The sequence below is a fragment of the Falco naumanni genome, chromosome 4, assembly GCF_017639655.2.
Source record: "Falco naumanni isolate bFalNau1 chromosome 4, bFalNau1.pat, whole genome shotgun sequence".
NCBI classification, from domain to species: domain Eukaryota; kingdom Metazoa; phylum Chordata; class Aves; order Falconiformes; family Falconidae; genus Falco; species Falco naumanni.
In genome coordinates, this window is record NC_054057.1 from 78772527 (window position 1) to 78795148 (window position 22622).

Genomic DNA, 22622 nt, shown 5'->3' on the forward strand with positions numbered 1-22622 from the left:
ACAGCACAAAAGCTCTGTAGAACAACTTAAAGCAAGGTTCCAAGGAGCCAAGATTAGTTACCAGACAGTAGAAAATAGAAGTAATCAATTTTGTTCAGCCTGGACTGAAGTTCTGCAACTTTCCTGAGAATCAAAAGAAACACAAAGGTGTTTGAACATCACTTTTTTTAGCTATTGAAGAGAAGATGATCCGAAAACTTATAGGAAAAAAAACACTGCTTGGCTTATGTTTGGCTTTTTGGAATGTATAAAAAATTAAATAACTAGGGGTTGAGATAAATGAGGATGCAGTTAAGATTTTTCTGTTTCTCCTGGGGCTACTTTTTACCATGCTTACTGTCATTAAGCAGGATCTTGCTCCTTAAAGAGTTCACTGTGAATAGCAAGATTATTCAGACAAAAAACACTTTATACAAGAGCCTAGATCAGACTACGGGGCGGCGGGGGCGGGGGGGAAGGCAGGATTTGAATAAAAGAGAGCTTTAGACAACTGGACTTCAGCTGTGCTGAACTACATCCTTGTTCCTCACTGCTTAATGTGTCGTCTTAGTTGCATATTGTCACATTTCGTCTTCAGTAGGTGAGCCAGAAACAATGGGAAGAAGCAGACTAAAGGAAACAATGAGTGATGATGAGGGCTTTGAACAGGAAGGGGGTTGTAGTTGTGGTTTTTAAAATAAAATGGTTTCGCAGAAAGGTTTAACAAAATTTACCTAGGTTGTAATACCCTGCCAGATTAAAGGCTTAGGCACACTTGCAAAACGGAAATGAATCCTGTGTTTAATCACTGTATTATAATATCCATTAATATTGCAACAGCTTTGAATTATACAATTACACAAATATTTTGCATTCCATTTGATTCAGTAATCTCATTTATTTTAGATTTTATTAGCTGTTCACTTTAGATTCATTCAGTCAGATACTCATTTGGTTTGCAGCAGAATGAGAAGAATGATTTCTTCATCCTAATGGCAAGAACAAAGCCAGCTCTCATATTTCAGTGCTGCTCTGGAGACTAAGTCTCTTCTCCCTGGAGTATTATTCCTCTCACACAGGGAGGTAAATTAAACTCCTACCTTTCCCTAATTTTCTTAAAGTAGTGGAAAGGTACTATATAAATAACTGGTATCTTTTGCTTGTGGGCTCCCCCCCCACCCAGGGGCCTTACTGCTCCCTTCCCTCATCGCTGCACCTACTGCTGTAACACAGCTGACAATACCCGTCTTCTCCACTGGGCATCTCCCCCACTTCTAATGATGTCCCCTTCTTTCCTCCCATACTACAATTCAGATTAGAAGAAGAGGGACTGGATGCAGGTGTCTGCTGCTGAGAGTACTGAGAACTACCAAAAAAGCACATAACTAACTGCTTTGACTGTTTATACTATTGCTGTTCGTTGCAGGGTGAAAAAGGAGGATACCTCAAAGTTAGAGATTTGTTCAGCCCAAGCCTTTGAGGATTTTTGATTAACTCCACAAAAGTTATATATACCCTTTCCTCCCCATCCTACCCCAACACACAGGGATTAACCAATTTAGGTTATTATTTTAGGTTAAGAGAACAAGTGAACAAAAAAGACCAAAGCAAAAGCCCCTGTGAGAAGACCTCCACAAACACCATTCCTGCTCCCCAGTAGTACCTGACCTAGGAAGTAATTTGGTTTAGCAATCAATTATGGGTTAAATATACAATATTGAAGTGTGTCTGCAAAGGCAACAGTTCAATTCCCTTGCCCACTGCTAAGGCATCTCCAATTTAGAGATGACTTGAGCATCTGGAGCCAAAGATCACTATGTATAATCCTTCTATGGTCTTAACTGAATCTGTAAACAGATAAGGCAATGCCTGAAGAAATGATGTCTCAAGCAGGTCAGCCTATGCAGACACGCACACACGCAAGCATACATACACACACACTCTCTACTCCAAAGGTTCAGAGTATTTTGTTAGCTGGAGGTAGGATTAAAGAATTTAAGTCACCCGAAGCCTTTCCCTGAAAGTGAACATGTGATAACAGTTTCAGTTGAATCATCAAAAGCATTGAAAGTTGAGACTGATAACAATAACAAAATTAGTACTGCAGATTCACATGAGCAATGATTCACATGATTAATTCTTTTTAGGGGTTAAAAGGATAAAGCAGGATTATTGCAGCCAGCCTTAGGCTTTGAAGGACTTTGAAGGCCCCCAGAGAAAGAGACACATTTCCAAGGTAGAGAGCTTCCATCCAACTTAAAAAGCATAGGGAGGAAAATAAGAAATAATAACAGGTGTGATGTTCTAGTGCATTGAAAACTGAAAATCTTGTTTCCATATTCATTACTGAAGAATAAAGCTAGAGGTACAGTATGATATAACTACACAAAATTAATAAGATCTGCAATCCAGTACTTCAGGATTGTATAAAAATAAATAAAACAGCTCTCCCAATGTCAAGTTGGCAAAAAGAGGGTCAGGCATATAAAACAACTGAGAAATACCAAGTATCTGTTTATGAAACAAATCCCTGCTATTTCTAAAATAAGGATGCCATTTAAAAAATAGCTTATATACTTTAAAAATAACAACAAAAACCTTGTTCAACAACTCACAAAGATAGGTTCTCAGAACAAGCATTTCCACTTGCTGCTAAGTCTAAAAAAATTGAAGATTTAAAAGCCTATGTTTATATCTAATCTATCAAAGGGTGTCCAGAAAGAGTAATGTAAACTAAAGGTATTCATTTATACCAGATTAGTTAAAACCACATTACACCATTGAGAAGTTCATCTAAATAAAAATGGTCTTTAATTAATTTTCTTAACTCCCTTTGGAAATAGATTGAGAAACTGAAATCAGAGTACTTTTCAACAGGGTTTGTATAGGAGTTTAATCCAAACTTTTAAGTCCCTATAGGTCTTTCTAACTTGTGATAATGATGTATTTCCCTAAAACAGTTAGGATATATACCTTATCTCAGCCTCATCCACACACATATAGATAGCACAGGTTTTACACTCGAGTGTAAAACTCCTTGCCACCAACAGCATCCTGTGTAATGGAGACAGTACAGAGCGAGGGCTGACCCTGCTCTAAATGCTGCCAGCACCAGCCACCCCGCTGTGCAAACCTGCTAGCCACCTGCAGCATTTGCTATCAGCTCAGCTTTCTGGTCTGCTGGAACTACCAGGGTCACCTACCCACTGCAAACCAATTTCAAGAAGCTGCCAAGTGACAGGTCATCCAAACTGAGTTTTCTAGGCCAGCTGCAACAGCAGCTTTGCAGCTTACCTCCAGCAGCTTGTCCCGTTGCAGAAATAGCATCTTTCAGAAAAACTACAGACAATGGACTAAACTTAATCCATTTCCTAAGGGAAATTGAAGTCTCAGGAAAGGTTTGGAAAGACAGCAGTGCCTGTCATCGATGTCTCAATTGTTATTAATGGAAGGCTATGCCACTGTGGAAGTTTTCTTCTCCCTTTTACACTGTTAAGGTGGTATTCAAACCTGCTCCCAGCACAGACTTGTGGTGCTACAAAGATGTAGCTCAGAGAGTAGCAAAGGGTTCAACAATTTCCTCACCACTGAGGTATTTTAAGCTGCCTTTGGAGGCAGTTTTGGCTACCCCAGGAAGGAGGCTTACTTGACCAGCTTAGCAGCCCAGAACAGCCCCTCTTAGTTCACAGTAAGGCACTAACAGGAAGAAAAAACCCTAAAAATTCCAGCTTCTCTCTGCTGCCGCCAATCCTTTCTGATGGCCTCCAAACTGAGCCCAGCACAGCCAGGATGCTGGACACCTCTGTTATTCAAAATCCCCACTTACCTTGTAGGGAGGTCCACTTCTCTCTGGCACTCTGAACTGTAGGGCAGATGAAGTGTGCTGCTGCAAGTGTCAGCCTGTGATCAAGTCCCTTCCCTTTGAATGAAGACAATTTGTAAATATGTAAGTGTACAACATTGATCTGAAACATGGACAAACACAATTACTACAAGGTCATTTGAACAAGAATTAGTGATATTTTGCATCACCTCTTCTCACTAAGTCATTAAAGAATGGTTGTTACTACCTTTGTGTTCCAAATAGTTCAGTTCTATTAGTTTTGCACATATAACATTGTATTGCAAATTATAAATTACACCAAGATCAGTAAAGATCTATTGTGGCATATGAAGGTACAGACCCCAGCTGAAATCCTTTATTGCATACATAAGTGCTGGCTATATACAATCACCTATCCACCCAAGTTCTGACCTGGAATATGCCTACGTGCAGCAAAACACCTTCGCAGCTACTCCACTAAGCTGTTTACTCCCTCCATGTTCATCTGAGGAGATCTCTTCTTCCCCGATACTGGGAGGCTTTGGGCACGCCCCTCATTGCAAACAGGTGTGCACAGAACAACAGGCACATCCCTCATTGAAGACAGGTGTGCACAGAATAACGGGCACATCCCTCATTGCAGACAGGTGTGCACAGAATTATGGACACGTTCCTCATTGGGAGGCTTTGAGCACAGCCCTCATTGCAGACAGGTGTGCACAGAACTATGGTCATGTCCCTCACTGCAGACAGGTGTGCACAGAACTGATTTGCAGGTGAGTTCAGAGAGCCAGATCTAGTGTTAGTTGTTTCCTCACTACATTTTAAGGCATAATCACTCTGCAACCTGGTACCCAGACAATGAACAAAGCCTTTTCTCAGAAAGGACCCTTACAATCTATTTCTTGAAAGTTCAAGTTACTTGTAGACCTAAAGTCACTTTAAGGCAGGCAATATGGGGACCTCAGTCACCGCTTCAAGGAGCGAAAAAGACCACAGTACACGTATAGCTTGATGGCAGCATCTCTGCCAGTGATACACTGCCTTAAGATGGGGGGGTTATGCACAAGAAGCAGTGGCCATGGCTGAATGAGAATCAGGGTTATTAATTTTGTCACTGAAACAAAGCCACAAAGTTGGTGATGTATTTAAGCCTGCAAATTTTGTATCGCCTTCCCAGTATACATCTACAGGGTATTTCCTCTGTCAAAGCCCTTTTCCTGGTCCAGTTGTCATAGTACTTGAGCACCTCCAAGAGCAGTTATCCTCCCGGCCCTATGTGAGTGAGAAGTGCTACTACTTGCACTTTATACCTGGGAAACAGGGTGCAGGGAGGCTAAATGACTTGTTCAAAGTCATGCAAACATTTAACTTGAAGGACTGTGTTGTATTCTGATCAGCTTGTACAGTGTGCCAGTCTTAATAGTTGTTTAACAGTGTTTCTAACAGTTGGACTCAATCATCTTAAGAGTCTTTTCCAACCTAAATGATTCTGTGATTCTATGCAGGGCATGTTTGAGTTCCAGATTGCTAACATCAGCCTGGACAATCCCTCCTTCACATTAGCTGCTCTTTATATAGTATCATCCAGCCATTCTCAGCTAAGAGAGTCTCAATAAAAACAGAGCAAGACATGCATGAAAAGAAAACGTCTGTGCAATACAGGTAGGGGGTTGACACTAACAGATATTTGAACTACAAAACAAAAACTAAATTAAAATTAAAACTCCCTTATTAAATTTCTAATTGTTGTGTGACACTGTGCAATCATTTTTAAACCACCTGCACCTTCCTTTTATGTGAGACAAGTGGAGGAAAAAATGGGCTGAATCCAAGTCTTTGTTTGGCTTTATTATGTGCAATTCCTCTTTAGTATTCTGAGCATTTAACCTTGAAAAATAGTGTTGTTTTGCTGCTCTGTTTTCTGATTGTTAGTCTCAAGGCATCTCTGTGGCATCTTTATAAATCTGCTGTAGCTAGTAAATATTTCTTGCGGTCCAGTGCTGAAGACTGAAAAACCCAGATCACTTTTAGCTGTCAGGCAATTAATGTAATCCAAAGGAAATGAAAAGTATGTGCAACTGGGACTGCTTTTAATAACAGAGGGCTCCTGACTCATGCTTCTGAGGGGAAAAAGGAAAAAAATCGATAAAATAAAACATAGAGAGGGTGCTGGAAAGGATCTTGAGACTCTGAATGTTGCTTCATTGCAGATTATGTGACAACTAACATTTGGAGGGAAAACATGATAAATGTATTTATTGATCACCTGTTTCAAATGACAGCCATAGTATAGTTACACAGGGCTGCATCATCTCACATAATCAGTTTCTAACTTTTCCTCTTCCAGGTCACTCCTCTGTTTTAAGTAAAGTCAAATACAGGAAAGAGATATTTGTGTTTAGAGATGCAATTACAGTATTGATGGCTGTGTTCTTAGCCAAAATACAAGGGGACAGAAGGAGCTAAGCCAGTGAGATACAAAGGTAATAAGGTACAGGATCAATAAACTGTATATATGAGCCATGATCTGTCGAAGTTGCAGGCTTTTCACGGGCATGGGGATGCTACTGTAAAAAGAGCATGGAAGCAGGGATTTTAGCACTCACCTAAGTGACGTTGCTATCAGTGGCAGCAACCACCCAGCAGGTACCACTGAAGGTGATGGGAGAAGCCAAGTGTTCAGCACTTCAAAAGTCAGACTGAAGTGCGTAGCAGGGATTTGGGAACCTAACTGCAGGTCCCATCTACTTAGTAGCTTTTTTATTCGGTCAATAACCATTCCCAGTGCCACAAAAGACAAGTAAAAGGAGTGAGCTCAAAAGCCTGTTTGGCAAGGGGCAGTCCAACACGGCAGTAGTTTGGAGGTGAGGAAAGTCAGGGGACTGGCTTTGTCCACTTCACCAAGGTCTTCTAGCTCAGCTGGGGATACTACTGCTCTGGTTAAAGAAGAGAAAAACCTGGAGGACACAAGAGTGAATCTTTCAACCTCAACAGTCCCTCCAAACAGACCTGGGAGAGTGTCAGTGCCTGTGTTAACAGGACACAGTAACTCCTTTGTGGATTTTCAATGCACCTTCACATGCCAGAGCCTAGTGAACATATCTCTGCCCAGTTCTGCCCTGACCCCTATTTAAATGGATCTCTGTGCTATCAGCAGAGTTTCTATGTGTATCTCTGCAAGTCCAGAGCCACAGCATTCCCATTTGCATCTCCTGACTAGTTCAGCTTGCACCTAATCTTTCTTCCTCTGGAGTCAAAAAGAGCTTTGTCTGTATTAAGATGGCAGGATCGGGCCCTTTCATGATACTGCCAATATAGAATAATTAAAGCAAACTAAATTAATACTTCGAGCAGATGAAAATTAACCCAGCCACATAGGCAGATAAAAGCATCTCCTATTATTTGAAGTGTCTGTGGAGCTGCACCTTTAAACACCATGGCAACCCATGCCATTACCGAGTTCTTTTTTAGATCTCATTTAAAATGTAGGAAAATTGATGCTTTATTCACTCAGGGTTAGATTTTCTTCTTTTTTTGTCTTTTTTTAATATGAAAAAAATTTGATTTGGGTACAGCCCTGCTTTGAACAAGTAAATCCCTTTTTCTGTAACAGCTTTTCTCATCCTTCCTCATACAGCTTTTCCTTCTCTCGCTCCCTGCAGGTTGACCATTTAACCAGCACCAAACATTGCTCTCCGAGAACCACGTATCGATCTGTTTTCTACCCTTTAACATACCCTTTCCCAGTTCCAAGGGCTGCATCTCCACTCAGGGCTAAAAGCAGAGGCTTAGTATGTTTTCTTCTTGGCACCCGATTCCTTCAACAGTCCACAAATGCTACGTGTTTTTCATCAACAAAACAATCTTTTGTTAATCCTGTTTACTAACTTGGAGCCAGGTATTCCCATGGCTATAAAATAGCCATGCTATATCCCCTTTCGTGTACTGCAGGTGTGGGGAAGTGCCTTCCTTGCCATGGTATCACACAGCTTATTTGTTGATTTGCTCTGCCTGGTTTTTATGTGCAAGTTACAGTCAGCCATTTCCTTTCAAACACCAGTGTAGGCATCACCCAATATACAGAATACAATTCTAAATTAAATTCTTCTCCTAGACTGATCTAGCTTTAAGCACAGTAAGGCTGAAAACTGTATAGGAATTATTGTATGGGATCAGCCAGCCAAGTCACGCATCTAGTGACCAGTCCCAGACACCCCGGGAAAAACTAATTATTAACAACCTGCCATGGGAATAGCCAAGTAGCCTTTCCATCATACTATGTTATACATGTCTACACTATGGCTGTGCTGGAAGTGTCTACAAGACTTAAAAGATGCATGAGAACTGCCAAAATGCATCAAGCCTCTGGCTTGCACAGGTCCTGCCGCAGGACACCAGACAACTTCAGATCCATCAGAGAGAAGCTACAGCAGGGACACAGGAGATAATTTTCTCATGCCAAAAAAGTTTCATCCAAGCCACTAACAAAGTTTACTTTACAACCTGAAGGATGTACTAGTCCCTTTCCAAAATTTGCAAACATCAGCCTTCAGGATGCCTTTGCTAGTTCAATTACAAGTCCTTTTTAATCTGGCTGCATCTTGGCTGCAGTGACGTACCTCCAGGACTTTAACTCTACTGTTTCCATTCTGCTTGCTGTCATTATCTAACAGTTCACATCCTATTGGAAAGGCCAGAAATCTGACATAGCACTAAAATATACACAGTAAAACATACGGGCCTCTTAGGTCCAGCTATGAGCTTCAACAGAGGTGCCATACTTTTGAGTCAGACTGTTCATTAAATAAATTACTTGTTCAATAAATTTAGCCCTTCTTCAGCTCATTAACTGCTCCTCAAAAAAAATATTAATTTTTACAAGTTTGTTCATTACTCACAGCTGCTTAATATATTCAAGAGTGCAGACTGCTCACAAGGTAGCCATAAAGAGAACTGAGACTGTTGGTGGCAGTTTGGTGCTCTGTGTTTAGCTCTGTGTGTCGGTGGCTCTTGGGTATTGATTCTCCCAGCTGAATTAAACATTCTTGATTATTCCCAAAATAATTTTAGTTGTTTCTTATACATATTCTGTTTCCTTAGACCACAGAAAATATTTGCCTTTTCTTGAAACTTCAGCCATACGGGTGTCCATGAACAGTAAAATGGGGGAGGAACAAGCCCCTAGGTGCCTTCGGTGACTATAAGACCAGCCTTAATACTGCCACTGACTTTCTGGGTGACATGAGGCATAACTTTTTACCATCCTGCTTCAAGGTTAAAATGTACAAAACATCTTGACTGTTGCATAAATCAGTTAGGATGACAATTTGACCCTGTAAAACACTAAGTAATTAACAGGTAATATTAATGGTGTTAAATATATTAAATCCATAATTCTACCCACCAACAAGTTTTACTCTTGATCCACCCTTCCACTGATCTGCTTATTGCAAATGTGCCAGCACCAGAACCTCAGACAGATACTTCAGAGGAGTTTAAATAAACAAATAATTTCTGTGAGCTATTTCTTTCATGAAATGTGGCCTCACCAGCAAATAACTTAAAGCAAAGCTGTATACAGATCTATTTTGTCCTCAAGAGAGTTAAAAAACTGCTGCATATTCCATGATTTGCATGTTTTTACTCACTTAACATAAAAGTAATGACATTTTCTACTCCATTCTGCCCACTTTGAGTTAAAGCAGCAATGGCCAGCTCTGAGCTTTCAGCTCAAAAGACTGATGTCACACTGCCACCCCAGATACAGCAACAGGAATTTTCAGGGATGCAGTGCATACTTGCTGGGTTGCCTATACTGCCTGCCGCCTACTAGCGGAGACTATACTGTTCTTCCAGAAGTAGGAATGTTCACACAGGTGTCAAATCTAAGATGAGGTACAGACAGACAATTTTCCCACCACTGCAAAAGTTATTTGTTTTTCAGTAAACACCACACTGTTGTCATGAATACTTGATCAGCCAAAGACCTAAATATTGGGAAGAATATTAAAATCAACATTTAAGAATTTCTTTTGTCTACAGCTTCCAGGAAATGTGGTTATAACGTGTGGCTGGAATAAGAGCCCAGTACATAATGCAGCGCCATGAATGGTACAGCAAATTATAAGACCAAGGATGAGTGCTGGGTGAGAACTAGGGTTTTCCTTTGAATGGTGATTTCTGAAGATTTATTACGTTATCCAGCAGGATATTGGATTGGTATGGGCTATGTTAAATATAGGAACAGGAAAAACAACTTTATATTTTCTGTTGGAACAGACATGGCCAGTCTGACTGGGGTTATCTCAAAGCCATATGCCTGCTGATGGCATTGGTGACACAGAGCTAACTAACGTTTTCAGTTGCCATAGAGTACCAGTAACATTTTTTTTCAATAACAGCTTGTTTACCAGACGAGCTCTGCACCCAACTACCAGCAGCATTTTAAATTTGTTGTTAGCACTTTTTTTTTAATGTCACTTGACTGAGTGACCTAAAATATGTTTGCAACCACAAAATGTACACACAGATGTATTATTATAAAAGATTCTAATGAACTGAGGAAAATGAAATATTGTACTATAAGCCAAAATGTAATCTTTACAGACACCATCTTATTAAAATATGAGAGCAGCCTTTTTAGTACTATTCCTTCTATTGATATATGGAAGAGTGCCTAGGATATCATATTAGCTCTCAGACTCATCCACTTCTTTGTTTTTATGCCAGGAACAGCACTCCTTCTCCCACAGCCAAACAATATATACTCTATTTACATCTGTTATATTGTGTGCACTTACAAACAGTTGGCCAAGTTTAGCCCTGGAATAAATATATCATTACAATTGTGAATCATCAAACTTGCCTCCTCCAGAAAAGAATTTGTCTTTTTGTCCTTAAAACTGGGTATCTTGTGCTAGAAAATAACATGCTTTCGTGGAGCTGGCTTTGACTTCTTGACGGAGGAAACAGAGGAAAAAACCAAAACTCTTGCTGACCTCTGTTTACAGCTGGTCAAAAATTAAGATGCCTGGTAAATTGATATCTGTTGTCATTCCAAAGTGAATTAAAGAAAGAGATATGCCTTAAGAGAAAAATTCAGAAGACTTCACTTGTAAAAAAGCCTGACATAATCTGATTATAAACCACCCATGCGTGTGCCCATAGAGCTACATACCTCCTGCTCTCAGTCTCCTCCAGCCTGGCTTCTGCCACTGGGCTGCGTCTCCCAGATGCATCACTGACACAGAAATCCTCCAGCTCCATGCAAAGAGAAATGCCCCAGTACCAGGGAAGGTGCACACAAGCTGGAAATCTGGTCAATGAAAGAGAAGAGACGCACCCATCACTAAAAATATACCACCTCTGGAAGCTCATGATAATATTGAAATGGACCATGATACTGCCTGGGGTTTTGCCTTAAGAGAAAATAATTTTGACAAAAATCAGAATTTTCTTCTGAAAATATTCTGATTATGTGGAAACAGGAGCAAGGAGTTGCTTGGAGATCTTAGTTTGGGGATTTTGCATTTGAAATTTACAGGCAACTTGAACCAAATGAATTCCCATTACAAAGGCAGCACAAGTGGATAAACAAAAGGCACAAAATACAGTAAGATATCCTTCAGTAAGCTGGTTCAATGTAACTTACTATAAAACCCACACACTATCTTACATGGGTGAAAAAATTTCAGTTTAAGTGGTAAGTCAGCTTCATTACAACTTGCTGACAGCTCTGTTATGATGTACATGTGTTTCTGCAGCACAGAAACTCAAAGACATTACAGATGTGTCCACCCTTTTTCCACGTACTACATTAACATGCAAGACAATCACTCAATTATTTTGCCATCATGAACACAAATCAGATGAAGTTTCATTACAAAGAGATTTCTATAATAAATAATTGACACCCACAGAACAGAAAATATTTCATCCTTTGTACATAGACCTAAGCTATGTAGCTGCCCTTAATGAACCTCAAAACTGCACTTAAACTAAGCAGAAAAGTTCCCATAACCAATTAAGACTCGTATGTCCATAGTAACAAAACATACATCAAGTGAGGTAAGACAGTGCCAAGATTTTGCAGGGACACTGTGGGATACATAAAAGGTTCTCCACTCTTCTGCAGTTTATGATAATATCTGCCTCCACTGTAACTCCTTACTCTTTCAACACTTTGCAAAATAAATGTGTTTTATGGAATTTCCAACACATAAATTGCAAGAGGAAGTCTTGGACACATATTAAAGCAGTATTTGGCCCTGCTGCTTCCATTATTTCTCCAGAAGGCAGCACATCTATCAGTAAAACACCTTGTTATTGCCAAGATGCCTTACCCAGGATGTTCTTTCTAGGATGCTGGTGATACAATGACACGGGAATGTGACCTGATGACATCAGCAATGACAGATAAAAGTTATTTACTAACCACCTTTTGGGCTCCAAAACAAACAGGTTTGACTGTCAGAAATAGCATTAGGCAGCTACCAGCTTTTGCATTCACACCCTCAAAGCATGTAAGAAGGCAGAGGGAGGCTTACAGCTGTAATCAGGATACAAGCTACCAGCATCTCCCAGGCTAGCTGGAGAAGGAAAGGACCAGCTCATTTGGGAAGGGGAAGCCTCTGGAGATAAATCAGCTACTGTGCAGAGCACGATGAGGGGCTGAGACATCCTCCTCACCTCCAGAAAGGGATCACCACCTCAATTCCAGAAAGAGGTCTGATCCTGCCCAGTTCTGCAGCCGTTTGTACCAGGCGGTCTAGTGCCCTGGTGCCTAACAGCACCTTGGACAATTTACCTGCTTATTTGCCTATGCATCTTTTTTCTTTCTTATTTTCTTTTCTTTTAAATTGTTCACTTAGCTTTCTGCTGCACAGTCCTCACCAACAGCCCTGAGGAAAGGATCCTTTCACAATGGGATTTTCTGCCCTGACAGCTCACTATAAAGTTCCTCATCAGCCTGGCTCCATCGCGTCTGTGCCATTTCACATCACAGCTTAAACAACAGGAATAAATCAAGTAAATGAAAATATGCATCCTGAAGGCCTAATGCAAGCGATTTCATCCATTTTAAGAGCCACCAGCTCTGATTTACCTTAGAACCTTGCTTCTGCCTTGAGGGTGCCTCTGAAGTACCCTGTGACTAATGCCCCTATTTTTAGTTTTGTAGCAGAAGCAAAGGAGAAATTAAAGAAATAAAATGGAAAAAATAATGAGAGTTCATTTCAGCTTATAATGGTATTTTCTCAGGTGACTAAACATTCATTTGACTTTTGGTAGTGTTGAATTTGTTCTCCATTAGGGCAAATACGATTTGGAGGCTAGCTTGACCTCTGAAGTGTAGAACTTTCCTATCTTTATTGCCAGCCTCAGTTATTTATCAGGTCAGTCTGCGTGCTCAGATTCCAGGAAAACTGAGTAAAGAAATGAAATCAGCACTGAAGACAAACACAATTGGAGAAGCTGGCTGTTGACTCAGATGAGCAATTTCTTTCAGACTGTCACTAGCCTCAATACAAGATGAGATGCCTGTCAGAGTTCAGTATCTGTCATCTAAAGATTCATTTCACTGTATGAATGGAATAAGAAAAAGCATTAAAAAAGAAAAAAAAAGAAAAAAAAGAAAGTCTAGTCTGGAAGAATTTGCAATAACTTTTTACATGTACCTGCTCCTTTTTGTATGATGCTAGAGCATACACCTTCCACAGAACTCTTAAAAAAAAAAAAATCTAACAAACCCTAGGACACATATTTTTAGGAACAAAGATCGCTGTGGAAAACAAACTTATTAATAAATTTAATGTAGAAGAAACAAAAGTTCTTCCTGAAAGGCAAAGCCAACTCATTCTCTGAAGGTGAACAGCTTATTCTGTCTGTTCGTCTGTGAGAGAAAGAAGGACCAGTTTCAGATTCTCTGTGAGAAAACAACAATTTTTTCTGATTCAGGCCAAAATAGTTCTTTATCTCCCTGGCACATCTGAGTACACATGTTGGGTATTGGCTGCATTAAGGTTTAAACATGACACAACTACTCTCTTAGCATTTCTCCTCTTTGTCACGGCCCCAACTGCAGTGTACCAGTAGGTTTGAATGCATCCACAGGGGATAAGAGATTTTGCTAACTGGAGCATTGCTAACTTATTTAGCAAAAAGTCATCCAGGACAAAGACCTTGCTTGAGTCTGTTTTGCTGAGAGTTTGCGTTATGAAGAGAGAGACTGAAGTGGGTTGGAAAGCTATTAGCAGTCCTTCCTGCGTCCCTTGAGAAACACTAAGCCAGATTCAACAGGGCTAAGAAGCTCTATGACACAAATAAAAACGGCTTCCAGCTAAAAAAAAAAAAAAAAAAAAAAAAAAAGTGTAGCACAACTCTGGCTCTGTCAGTGGGAAGTGCTCCATTTAGCAAATTCAATTCTTAGAAATGCAAAGTGCAAACTAGAATGCTCCCTGTTGAATAAACGGTAGAATTGGCTAAGTTCAGCTGGCCTATATGAAAGGTGACATTTTGCTGAGGAATATTTCTTCAAAAATGAAGGATTTTTGGTGGCTATTTTTTCACAGATCACAATGGGAATTTCTGCACTAGTGAAAGGTGCCAAAAGCAGCTGCAGATAGTCAAATCCAATTTATTCCTCAGCATGAACAGCAAGCAGTAATGCACGCCTCTGCAAACATGCCTTGAAAACGTCCTTGAAAGGGCTGTTTCCAGAGGTAGGCAGGGAGCTGCAAGTCCCAGCTCCATGAACGTCTGTCTCTCAGAGGGGTGTGCCAACAAGGGTGCCAAACACAGCCTCTGCAAGGCATGGCTGTACTCACACAGGATCGGGGGGACATTTACAGTAGATTTCACCTAAACAGGAACAAAGAAAAAGGTTTTTCATGTGCTATCCAAATCTGCATAAGAAGGTCCCATGCAAGCTAGGTGCTGCAGGTGGACCAAGGTCCTGCGCTGCCACATGCACAGCAGGTTGCCATGTTGCTCCTTGCTCCCTGCCACCCTCACTCACTGCAAGGTGGGGAAAGGAAGCTTTGAGTGTGAAAGGAAGAAAAACAGTCATCTTCATTAACTGAAAATGAACTGAGTAAGGAATGACTTCTGGATAGCTGTACTTGTCTCAGTGCACGTTACTCACCTGCTGGCCCTGCTGTTAGAGCTCAGTGGCTCATTTAGATGTGGTATTTTCCTCATGTTTTTGAGGAGATACTTTCCTATCAAACTAACTCCATCCTACCAAGAAATTTCTGAATCCCAGATGCTTCTTTTGTTCTAGTACCACTAGTAGCAAAGGAATTATGACAACTTTTACACCATGGTGTGTCCCTAAGCATCAAACATACCCAACTGTGTTGCTGATTAATAGATAACATACAACCTTCTTTGGCAAAGCGCTGCTCATAGGAGCAGAGGTGTTTTGTAATTAATGCTGAAAGGATAAAGAGGGATCATCTTGACTGCTGCACCAAGGGCCAATACATGACAGAGTTTTGTTTGAGTTTCCCAAATAGACAGAAGAGAAATTAATTTGCCTGAAAACATCCTTTTTGTGATGACAGGAGTGACCATAATGGCTATTCCAGCATTTTGTCCCCACAAAGCACAGCAGCTCACAGAGCAGTAAGTGAGAGTTAGAGAGTAAGATCCCCTGCTCCAAGGGTAGACTCAGAAAGATCAGAAGGGGAACAGAACCACAGCAAATCCTGCAACTGGGACGTTTACTTTTTTAATCCCTTTCACTGAACTGAGGATCCCTCGCATCAGGAATTCCTTTCTATGAAAACACTAATTTCTCATCTTTTTTTTTTTTTTTTTTTTCTAAATTAATCTGTGAAGACAGCTATTCTGCTTTGGGTAGGATTTCCAGCTTTTGATAGCTGCTCCTTCCAGTTGTTTAACAATGCAAATTATAGTCACAGTGCCATGTCTTCATTCCACCAGTCAAAGGATTTTGCCTCCCACAATGAATTAGAAAATGCACATTAGGAAAAAGCTGGCAGACAGATTATTGTGATTATCTTAGCAGCAGGTATTTAAAGCTCATTGTCACTAAAGCTTCTTGCCAATGCCCAAATTTTTTGTCACAGTCGTAAGGTCTGTGCTGCTGGGATGTTGTCTTGACAGACATCTTCTCTACTGGTGTTGCTTCTTGTTTGGACTTTGTGAGTGTGGCTCAGCATGTGCTGAAGCAGTGCCACGGTGACATAGGCTCTTCATGGGAAGGAGACGTGACCTGCCATCTGCTCATCCTGTATTTTATGGTCTTTAAGTTGCACTGTAATAATTTCCTGGCTGTCATCCTGGAAGGAGACGCAGGCAGCATGAGTTCAGTCAGCCAGCAAGGCAGAGGTGAGCAGAGCTTTCAGGCATTAAAGAGGAGAATTACTCAAGCATTAGGTGCTGGAAAGACGCTTTCATGGTATCCATGGCTAAGACAAGAGGAAAGGAATTTTCTTCTGGCCTCCAGCTTTCTCTTCAACAATTTTTCCACTCTGCACCATATTACAATATGAGGTGTTTCTGAAGGGGGATGCTCAGTGGACAGAGACTCACCTTCTGGATCCCACTTGGGAGAAATAAAGTGACTTGAAAAGGGTTGAAAAACCAACTTCCCATCACTCAAATACCTGGAGTTTAAAAGTATGTTTGGTCTGAAATTGCAAGGCATGTAAGAAAGTACAAGAGTTTAGGGCCACCTTTGATCACAGGACTATCATCTTGCATTGACTGAGACTGAAGTTTTGAATAATAAAGCTACATCCCAGGCACAGCTCCAAGGAATTTGTGACACCAAGAGAGGCCTCCTGGACACGGGAGGTTGAGCTGGAGGATGACTGTGGCTGCTGAATACAAATAGCAGGTCAAAAAGGCAGTGGGAAGGGCAGAACATGAAGGCCTAATTAGAAACAAGAGGCAGCCTGTTTGCCTCTACACTAGACTGCAGTGGATGCACACAGGAGGAGCTGTGTGCTCCCAGTGGCCATGCTCCAGGCAGGGATTAGCATTCCCAAGGGTGGGTGGGAAACAGTTCTAAAAGAGAAAATACTGGGGTCAAAGACTGAAGTCAGACAGGTCAGATAATAATTTTTGCCCTTTCTATTACTTTTCCTTATTGAACATATTAATAGCAATTATAAAAGCTCGAAAGCTCATTTTTAAAAAGAGACAAGAATATAAAAGTAGCTAACTTCCAGGGGAAAACACAGTGTTATTAACAGTACAGACAATGCAAGCACTGGAGCAAAGCCTAAAGAAATGTAGGATGCTGGCAGAAGAGTCAAATAATTTGGGTTTCCTGTAATTTTTTTAATTTCCTCTTTTCTCTGTGAAAGCAAATTATCAGCTCTTAAGGATGAGAAAGTATTTTTGTTTGGTTATTGAGTCAGAGAGAAAGGCTTCACAAGGCATTTGTCCAGCAGCAGTTAAGGTCAATTCTCTGCATGCTCCATCAGTGACTTGCTTACACGTGGATCTGTCCCTCACTAACTCTTGCACTGGTATAGTCCAGCACAGGAGTGTGTGTACACAGATTTAGTCAGTACCTGCCCACCAGTAGCTTTCAAGCGCTGGCAAGACCGTAGGGCCTGCAGAATTGGTGGCCCTTTTCTTCTGGCCTCTCAGTTATTCAAGGTTGCTGCCTCACTAAGGATTTTGAGCCAAATTATCTACCAGTGTTGATAACACTTTCCATGGCCTTTGGTTTTACACAAGGCAGAAATCAGTTATTCAGAGTGCCTTCACGAGTGGAGTTGACAGCACAGCTGGGGTGATGACAGAAGAAAAGCTCTGCCCTTTTTTAAAGTAAGATTTTGGGATTGAAGCAGCAAACATCCTGCACTCAGCAGAAACCTTGACATGACGGTCATTCCCCTGGAGAGCAATCAGTGTGGTAACAGCAAGTAAATAACACCAACTCACCTGCAGACAGGGTAGAGCCAGCAGGCACCGACAGAAGTTAGCTTTTTAAGAGACCATGTGGGGACAGGGAACATTTAAGCCAATGTACAACCCAAAGCACCGGTCACACACAGGGTATCACTACTGATCCACTCCAAGGAAAATCAGCTACAATATGACTTACACAGACCCTTGCTCAAGGATGTAGGACCACACAGGTCCACCCACAGAGAACAAAAGTCTCACTGGTGTCTCCCACTTTTACTATTTGAAGGAAAGGATTGCTTCATTAATCATTGTGGTGTCCCCTGTGGACTTTCTCACTAGAGCTGGTTAGCCACAGGCTGGTTGGGTCAGGAGTCAAGAGCCAAGAATGGAAAAAAGTGCTCCCACATGAAGTCTTCAGACCACACTCCCCACCAGCCCAGCTCCACCACCTCAGAGAGCATCAGGCAAACACAGCATCTGCCTCCTCCTCAGTTACTCATCACAGTCCCAGGCCACAGCCAAATGGCATCATGAAAAGTACTCCCCCGTTTCAGCAGGCTTTGGATCATAACCAGTCAGTGTCCTAAACATCAGCTGACACCTGAAAAGAGCTGGATATGCATAATCTCATTATTTGCCCTCATCTCTGTGTTCTGGCATGTCCCAAACCTCCTTACAACTGCAATGGTAACAGCATTTGTTTTTCTCAATGTAGACTTTTTCTGCCTCCCAGAAATATGGGTTGCAAGTCCATCTCTTCAACACCACAGCTTCCCATGCAGTCAGCATTAAGAGATGTTTCTTCTCTTTTACAATTACAGTACCAATGCCAAATCAGAAATTGTTGGTTTTGACAAAGGCTCTAAGCAACACCACATGAAGGTGTGAAGGCTTTCAAATACATTTTAGGAGCCATACAACCTGATTCACTAGATTTGACAGCAGAACCACTAACACTTAAACCAAGTCCGACAATTAACTGCTTTGGGGGGACTCAGAGATACAAATAACAAAATACTTTAACCAAAGACATCTAAACCCACTTATCAATAACTCATATACCTCCTGAGACCCTGCCACTGAATACTAAATATTGATTCAAATTGAAGTTTAGCTCCTATGCAATGAGAAAATACCCTCTGCAGACCTTAATAGTTGTCTGGAGAGATTCTTTTGCAGATAACTAGTGCCTTTATACTTGACAAATTTGGCAATTAACTACTGTGTTGAATCTAATCTCCTGAAAAACTTGGTTAATAGGAGGAAAATCAACAAGAACTATTTCGGTAGGGGAGATGGAGAAAGGCACAGAGAAAGTGACTTCTAAACTATATGCATTTATTTACCTGGTCCTATCAATAAGTTTTCAGGAAGACTTGCCATCCCCAAGCATCTGCTCATACAAAAGGCTAAAAAAGCTGAGGAGTTAAGAAGGAACCTTCCTCCCCAGAGCCTTGGTACTTTTGCTGCAGTGGTTCAAAAATCAGCTCTGGTTCAGTCATAGTTTTATCAGCACTTTTTAAGCATTTTCTTCTTGTTGACTTTTAATTGTGGACTTTTTAACTAGTGGTGTTATGGCCTTACTAGAGCACGTGTGTGAGAGTAAATTTACTGTCCAACAACCTCCCCAACATGTTCACCACTGTAGGAAGAACAAGTACCCTTTCCTTTCTGGGGGTGGGGGAAGAGGAGAATTAAAGGTCAAATATGCTGCTGCCATCTCTCAGTAAGAGATGCTAAGTTTTTTTGGAACCTGGGCAGAGACTAGGAAGTGTTTTAAAAAGGAAGTTGAAGACATCAGACATCCCTGCTAGGGCTCTTAGTATCCTCTTTGGAGTAACAAGGAGGATAATGATTAGGACATGAAAGTTTATGAGAAAAGCTTACTGGGAGACAGAATCTGGTTCACCTAATGACTGATGAACTCAACCAAGTTCATGACAGCAAGAGACAAGCTGGAGCCTGCCAGTGATTGCCAATGCTCAGTCATGCCCTTGCTCTCTCTGGCTTCCCTGGCTGGCCTGCTTTTTTTGGTTGACATGAGTCTTATATGCAAATATACTTTCTCAACTGAGAAAGTCTGGGCTTGGGAGGAGAGAAAAGATTCTTCTGAACACACAATATATCATGTCCTCTTAGCAGCACTGTATTTGTCTCCCTTCCAAAGGTGTAACCTCTGTAAACTGCATTAGGACTAAAAAAGAGGAAAATACCATAAGAAAACCCTCCCTTGTATTTATTTTTCTGTTTATATACATCACAGAGATCCTAGCAAGAGGAGAATACAAGCTGACAAAGCATTCTACCACTGCTTTTCTCAGGGTACATACATCATCTTATCAGAAAGGAAAAGGATTTCCTACTCCTATTTGGGCCATAGATTTGATCCTCAAATAAGATTACAGTTAAGTCTATTAAAGAACATCAGATAATGACAGAACTACCTGGCATATTCCACCTGAACTACAGCAGCAATTCAAAAGACAAAGTATTTAATAAGAAATATGTTCAGCAAAATTTCAATTACTAAAATAGCAGAGATTTTTTTCTGGCATCTTTTTCAAATGCAATGAAATTTCTTCACACCTCAGCACTGGTTCTTTTATCATTGTTTAAAATACCAGTTCAATACTCCACATCCACTCTCTATTTTTAATAAGGCTTCATGTGCTAAGACAAAATGCCACACCATTATATCCTATGACCAAAGACCATTGCAATGAAAATAAAGTTTCCCAACAACTCTGACCAATTTTGTACCAAGTATCCCTTTTATTTCCACTATGCTGCAAAAGGCCTGTCAGTTTTGGCTCATTTCTTTGTTTATTTGTTTGTTTTCTTTTGATATATATTCTAGGTTCATGTTGGAAATCAGAATTTTGTCTCACTCTGCTATATAAGAATCAAAAGGAAAATAATTCCAGTGTCACCTCAGGGTACATCTAGCAGGAAAAGAGAATCAGGCCCAAAGACTTCAATATTAATGATAAAGTCAAGGGCTCTGTGTGAAGGCATCTGAAGCTGAAATGGACTCTCATAGTTCAAAGGAAACCCACTGTCAGCATCACCTTCTTTAGAGTTAAGGGTGGTTTTATACAGCCTTTGCCTATCAGTAACATCTGACATGGCTTGGGAAGGAATTCAGGTAGAGCTTCTCTATCTTATCTAGCAGCTAATATCAAACAAGTGAAAAACAATCCCAACTGACTCTAAATTGCCAACAGCATAAACACAGCATGCTCTGAACAGTATGAGAAGGGTGACTTGGCCACAGGAGCCCAGAACCCTCCCTGCTGAATTAGTAAGTCCCCATACAAGAACACATGGTCAAGATACTCATTTGAAGGCTTTTCCTCAATAGCTCCTTGAGCATCCCCACACCTGCTTCTCCAGCAGCACAGCAGGACTCAGGCTGCTGCTCATTTGGGGGCTGCAGCACCTCACACCAGGTCTGTACTGTGTTTGGAGGGAGCCAGGTTAAAACAAAGTCAAGTGTTAAGAGGGAAGAAAGGAAGGTGTAAGCTGTGAGGCTACTAATGTGCAGTTACAGAGCTCGGACTGGATCACTACAGGTGCCATCTCCCACAGAATCCTCCTATTGCAGATCCCCCAGCCAGTAGTAACAATGGCAAACGCTGGTATGTGAATTGCTCCTGCTGAGTGAGACTTTAATTTGGGTTAAATTAAGAGAAATGGAGAGCAAGACCTCACAAGTTATTGCAGCTGGGATAACTCTTTCCTTTCCTTGCCAGAAATGTCAACACAAACAGGGTGAGCTACGAACTCAGGAGAGTTGCTGATATTTGCCAGCTGGCTACGTCAAACTTTGTGAGATGTGATAACAGACATGCCACACTGCCTCTCGTCAGCCAGCTTCTCTCTTCTGTTAGCCTCATTACAAGTAAAAATTAATATTGTTTTTAAAAATGTATTTACTTATTTGTTTCTTCCTTTTTGGGAATCCATCCAAAGAAACTAAGAACAATCCTCTCTGTTCCCACCCTCCAGATATAAAGGGAGCAAAAGTCAGTAAGAATCCAATATGAGAGGGATTCAGCCACTACAGCACAGGAATCACATCTCTTGTGCCTGATACACATTAAAAAAAGTGAGGTCAAGGGGTGGTAGCCAGTGATAGATGTAAGTTGGTCTTTCCTGTAAGATGCAGAAATAGTTCAGAGAAGGTGGACTACAGCACAAAAATTGAGGCAACCCCTTTCTTCAGTCTCCCCAGAACCAACAAGCTTCTGCAGACTCAAGGGCATCAGGCCATACTCTAAGTGACATGTTGTTTTGTCCCACGTCACCATCATCTGAAGTCCTATATCCTTGTCAGGGCAGCTAAGTGTGCCCCCATCTTAATGACCAAGTAGCTTGTGATAGAACCTTTTGTTTGAATTAATCCATTACTGCTGCATTTATTTATTTGGATGCTTTAGCAGTAAAGGAAATTTACAGCGGGATGTAGCATGATTTGTTTATGCTTATATTTACAGAACTTGCTACGGTGCATTGTTGTCTTCACAATAAATCGCGCAAACTGCTGCTGCGTCTCATGTACTCCAATATATTAAATGCAACAGTCTCTTTTATATTCTTCAGCACAGAGGAGTATCTCACAGGCCATGGAGATTGCTCCAAATGTCATTGAAAGTCAGCAGTCAAAAAATCCCCAAAGTACTGAATGTCGCTGACAATATTACAGTGCACAGACAGATGAACATGATGTCAAGCTCCGTGTCTGCTCCAGAAGCTGCAAGAATGGCATTGCTCGGAGAACAGAAGCCTGTGCAGGACGGTGACTGTGCAGCAGAGGGATTCCTGGAGCTGCTCCCATGATAACTATTAAGCCACAAATCCTCATTTTACAGCAATGCTAGTTAGTTTTCTAGGAATCATCCCTTAGGAGATGAGGCGCTTTCATCAACAG